The sequence below is a fragment of the Dendrobates tinctorius genome, unplaced genomic scaffold (assembly GCF_039654945.1).
Source record: "Dendrobates tinctorius isolate UK_male_01 unplaced genomic scaffold, ASM3965494v1 ptg000003l, whole genome shotgun sequence".
NCBI classification, from domain to species: Eukaryota; Metazoa; Chordata; class Amphibia; order Anura; family Dendrobatidae; genus Dendrobates; species Dendrobates tinctorius.
Genome location: NW_027361671.1, coordinates 876039 through 882129, shown reverse-complemented (window position 1 = coordinate 882129; position 6091 = coordinate 876039).

Here is a 6091-nt window from a genome sequence, read left to right as displayed (position 1 = left end):
AGAAAATGTTCCAATTAATCAACATATCAATTTGTTTAAATAGTACCTTAAATGCAAAAAAAAAAAAAAAAGTTTAACTGGCAGAACTGCCATTTCTTGGTTGCCGCAATTTCCTCAAAAAATATAACAACAAGCAATAAAAATATCATATCTACCCAAAATTGTATAAATAAAAACGTCAGTTCATTGCAGAAAAAATAATCTCTCACACAACTCCACAGAGATAAAGATAAAAAGTCAGCATTAGTGATGGGCGAGTAGCATCGTTGCTCGGGTCTCCCCGATCATGCTCGGCTGATCTCCGAGGATTTTGGCGTGCTCGGAGATTTAGTTTTCGTGGTCTCAGCTGCATGATTTGTGGCTGCTAGACATGCTGAATACATGTGGGAATTCCCTAACAAACAGGCATTCCACACATGTAATAGAACAAACTGACGGCACATCTAGAACTAGTCTGAATAGGTGCATACCAAAAGGCAACTTACATATTAAATTAGAAAATGGTAGCACACCAAATATGAAATATGTGAAATACGAATAGCAAAATGGCTTTAGTAATACATTTCATAATGGCTTTTGTAAGGCATATCAAATATGAAATAAGTGAAATATGAATAGCATAATCGCTTTTGTAATCTTGAAAAACATATGAGATACTTAGCACAAAATTTGGCCAAAAGATGTGAGCCCATTCACCAGCGACAAGGTGATCTCAGATTGAATGGGTCCCTATACTGACTGCCTGGTGTGAACTGACCTCTGGCTAGTAACATGATAAAGCCTGTATATATAGGACGATAGGAACCAAACGTGATTGAATGCGATTACAAAAGCCATTATGCTATTCATATTTCACTTATTTCATATTTGATATGCCTTACAAAAGCCATTATGAAATGTATTACTAAAGCCATTTTGCTATTCGTATTTCACATATTTCATATTTGGTGTGCTACCATTTTCTAATTTAATATGTAAGTTGCCTTTTGGTATGCACCTATTCAGACTAGTTCTAGATGTGCCATCAGTTTGTTCTATTACTTGTATACTAGTTTTCTGACTGAGCACTCCGCCCTTCATCAAGTGGTGATTTTAATCGCATTCAATCACATGTTTGGTTCCTATCGTCCTATATATACAGGCTTTATCATGTTACTAGCCAGAGGTCAGTTCACACCAGGCAGTCAGTATAGGGACCCATTCAATCTGAGATCACCTTGTCGCTGGTGAATGGGCTCACATCTTTTGGCCAAATTTTGTGCTAAGTATCTCATATGTTTTTCAAGATTGCAAAAGCCATTACGCTATTCATATTTCACTTATTTCATATTTGATATGCCTTACAAAAGCCATTATGAAATGTATTACTAAAGCCATTTTGCTATTCGTATTTCACATATTTCATATTTGGTGTGCTACCATTTTCTAATTCCACACATGTAATCAGCATCAGATACCATCTTGTACGAGCATGCTCGGGTGTTATCCGATCATCTGGGTAAGCTCTTATATTATGGTCAAGTCTCTGTGGCGGCATGATTTGTGGCTTTAGACAACCTGACCACATGTGGGGATTGGCTGTTTCATAGGTAATGCCCACATGTGTTGAGGCTGTCTAACAGCAGCAAATCATGCAGCCACATAGTCCCGAACGTAATATACGAGCACTCTCAGATATTCGGATAACGCCCAAGCATGCTCAGATAAGAAGATATCCCAACACATTCACACTTCAATACACAGCAGAGCTGCATGATGTGGGTGTACCTAAAGTGAGAGGAGACCAAGAGGATGGATAGTGTGATCTAGAAGAGAGACAAGAGAAAGCGACAAAAAGGAGTGAGTGATTCTCTGGAGACGAGGTCTGGGGCAGGAAACCCTGAAGAGTAAAATAGAAAGTGCAAGCCCAGGAGGTACGGGGATGGATGAGAGCAGGGAGCATGAGATGAAGAGAATGCCCTGGGCGATAGTTCCAAGGCGTTGGCGAGCAGAGGCTTAGTAATGGCCATAGTGCCAAACAGGGTCGGACTGAGGTGTCTGGGCCCACAGGGGGAATTGACTCTAGGGGCACACCATACAGCCATATGCAAATACCTGTTAGCCATTATCCTCGTTATAGTGAGGCATCGTCTGTAAAACACATCAACTGTGAGCACATCATAACTGGGATGTACAATTATGGTAGTCTGCATTAAAGGTTTTCTTTAGTTACAAGAAGGTATAATAATACCACATACAATGGAAAAATACCGCCACTCCATGAACAGAACAAATATTAACCCCTTTCTGACATATGATGTACTATCCCGTCCATGTGCCCTGGGACCTAATTCCCAAGGACGGGATAATACGTCATAGCGATCAGGGAGGAGGAGGGGGAGCGCCACTGATTGCTGCTGAGTGTCAGCTGATTATCACAGCTGACACCCAGCACTATGTGTCAGGGGCGGTCACAGACCGCCCCCGGCACACTAACCCCTGGCACACTGTAATCAAACATGATCGCAGTGTACCGGAGGATCAGGGAAGCATCGGCAGGGAGGAGGCTCCCTCCGTGCTTCCCTGCAACCCACAGCGCAGCGCGGTGTGCTGCGCTGCGCTCGGGGCCTCCTTCCCTGCAGGTCCCCGGATCCAATATGGCCAGGGTGGCCTTCGGGGACCTGCAGGGAGGCGGCTTCCTCACTGCCTGCAGAGCGCAGGCATGAGGAAGCCTTGTGCAGCGCCTGTCACATCACTGATCTGACACAGCGCTGTGTGATGTGTCAGATCAGCGATCTGACATATGACAGTGATGTCCCCCCTGGGACAATGTAATAAAGTAAAAAAAAAAAAGTGTAAAAATAATTTATAAAAAATCGCTACATAAATAAATAAAAAAAAGAATATTCCCTAATAAATTAATTTTTTGGAAATAAAAAAACAAACAATAAAAGTACACATATTTGGTATCGCCGTGTCCGTAACGACCTGCCCTATAAAAGTGTCCCACTAGTTAACCCATTTTTTGGACCCCTTAAAAAATAATAAGAAACAAAGCAAAAAATAATGCTTTATCATCATACCGCTGAACAAAAAGTGCAATAACGCGCGATCAAAAAGACAAATATAAATAACCATGGTACCACTGAAAACGTCATCTTGTCCCGCAAAAAACGGGCTGCCACACAGCATCATCAGCGAAAAAATATAAAAGTTATAGCTCGCAGAATAAAGCGATGCAAAAATAATTACTTTTTATAAAAAATTGTTTTCATTGCATAAAAGTGCCAAAATATAAAAAAAGACATAAATGAGGTATCGCTGTAACCGTACTGACCCGAAGAACAAAACCGCTCTATTAATTTTACCACACGCGGAACGGTGTAAACGCACCCCCCAAAAGAAATTCATGAAATGCTGGTTTTAGTTCATTCTAAGTTCCAAAAATCGGAGTAAAAAGTGATGTCACGTTCCCAAAAGTTGTACCAATAAAAACGTCAACTCGTCCCGCAAAAAATAAGACCTCACATGACTCGGTGGGTCAGAATATGGAAACATGATAGCTCTCAAAATGTGGTGATGCAAAAACAATTATTACAATAAAAAGCGTCTTTTAGCGTGCGAAAGCTGCCAAACATAAAAACCCGACATAAATAGTAAATCAAACCCCCCTTTATCACCCCCTTAGTTAGGGAAAAATAATTTAAAAAAATGTATTTATTTCCTTTTTCCCATTAGGGTTAGGGCTAGGGTTGAGGCTGAGATTAGGGTTAGGGGTGTGTTGGGGTTAGGGTTGGCGTTAGAATTGGGGGGTTTCCACTGTTTAGGCACATCAGGGGCTCTCCAAATGCAACATGGCATCTGATCTCAATTCCAGCCAATTCTGTGCTGAAAAAGTCAAACGGTGCTCCTTCCCTTCCAAGCTCTGCCATGCGCCCAAACAGTGGTTTAGCCCCACATATGGGGTATCAGCCTACTGTTGACAATTTGTAAAACTTTTGGGGTCCAATTTCTCCTGTTACCCTTGGGAAAATAAAAAATTGGGGGCAAAAATATAATTTTTGTGGAAAAAAAATATGATTTTTTTATTTTTCTAGCTCTACGTTATAAACTTCTGTGAAGCACTTGGGGGTTCAAAATGCTCACCACACATCTAAATAAGTTCCTTGGGGGGTCTAGTTTCCAAAATGGGGGTCACTTGTGGGGGTTTTAACAGATTAGGCACATCAGAGGCTCTCCAAACGCGACATGACACCCGCAGACCATTCCATCAAAGTCTGCATTCCAAAATGTCACTACTTCCCTTCCGAGCCCCGACGTGTGCCCATACAGTAGTTTTCTCCCACATATGGGATATCACCGTACTCAGGACAAATTGGACAACAACTTTTTGCTGTCCAATTTCTCCTGTTACCCTTGGGAAAATAAAAAAATTGGGGACTAAATGATCATGTTTGTGGAAAAAATATGATTTTTTTATTTTCACGCCCGGGTGTTATAAACTTCTGTAAAGCATTTGGGGAAATAAAAATTGGAGGTGAAAAGATCATTTTTTTGTGGAAAAATATGATTTTTTAATTTTACGGCTGTACGTTATAAACTTCTGTGAAGCCCTTGGGGGTTCAAAGTGCTCACCACACATCTAGATAAGTTCCTTGGGGGGGTCTAGTTTCCAAAATGGTGTCATTTGTGGGGGGTTTCCAATGTTTTGGCACATCAGGGGCTTTCCAAACGCGACATGGCGTCCGATCTCAATTCCAGCCAAAAAAGTCAAATGTCGCTTCTTCCCTTCCAAGCTCTGTCATGCGCCCAAATAGTGGTTTACCCCCACATGTAGGGTATCAGCGTACTCAGGATAAATTGCACAATAACTTTTGGTGTCCTGTTACCCTTGGGAAAATAAAAATTGGGGATGAAAAGATCATTTTTGTGGAAAAAATATGATTTTTTAATTGTACGGTTGTAAGTTATAAACTTCTATTAAGCCCTTGGGGGTTCAAAGTGCTCACCACATATCTAGATAAGTTCTTTGGGGAGTCTAGTTTCCCAAATGGGGTCACTTGTAGGGGGTTTCCACTGTTTAGGCACATCAGGAGCTCTCCAAATGTGACATGGCGTACTATCTGAATTCCAGCCAATTTTGCAGTGAAAAAGTCAAACGGCGCTCCTTCCCTTCCGAGCTCTGCTATGTGCCGAAACAGTGGTTCCCCCCCACATATCAGGTATCAACGTACTCAGGACAAATTGCACAATAACTTTTGCAGTCAAATTTCTCCTGTTACTCTTGGTAAAATAAAAAAAATTGAACCTGAAATAATTTTTTTTGTGAAAAAAAGTTAAATGTTCATTTTTTTTTAAATATTAAAAAAATTCCTGTGAAACACCTGAAGGGTTAATAAACATCTTAAATGTGGTTTTGAGTACTTTGAGAGGTGCAGTTTTTAGAATGTTGTCACATTTGGATATTTTCTATCATATAGACCCCTCAAAGTGACTTCAAATGTGATGTGGTCCCTAAAAATAAAATGGTGTTGTAAAAATGAGAAATCGCTGGTCAACTTTTAACCCTTAACGGTCATTAACGTGCAAACCACCATTGAGGGTTAAGGGGTTACCCCATACAAGAAATAAATACAGCCGTGACTAGACCACATATTACCACATAAAAGGAACAAATAACGCCACACCATGAACAAACAAGAGAGAAATACAGCCACACAGTGACCAGACAACATATTACCACCACATAGTGACTGAACACTGATCATGAATTAAAATTACAAAACTAACAACACTGTTATTACCACCAGTGACATAATACACTGGAGCTCTGTATAAATGTCAGTGTACAGGTAATACAAGGATCACCAGTGACATTATACAGAAGAGCCCTGTATATAGGGTATAGTGTACAAGTAATACAGTGATCACCAGTGACATTATACACAGGAGCTCTATATATAGTGTACAGGTAATACAGTGATCTCCAGTGACATTAAACACAGGAGCCCTGTATATAGGGTATAGTGTACAGTGATCACCAGTGATATATTACACAGGAGCTCTGTATATAATGTCAGTGTACAAGTAATACAGTGATCACCAGTGACAT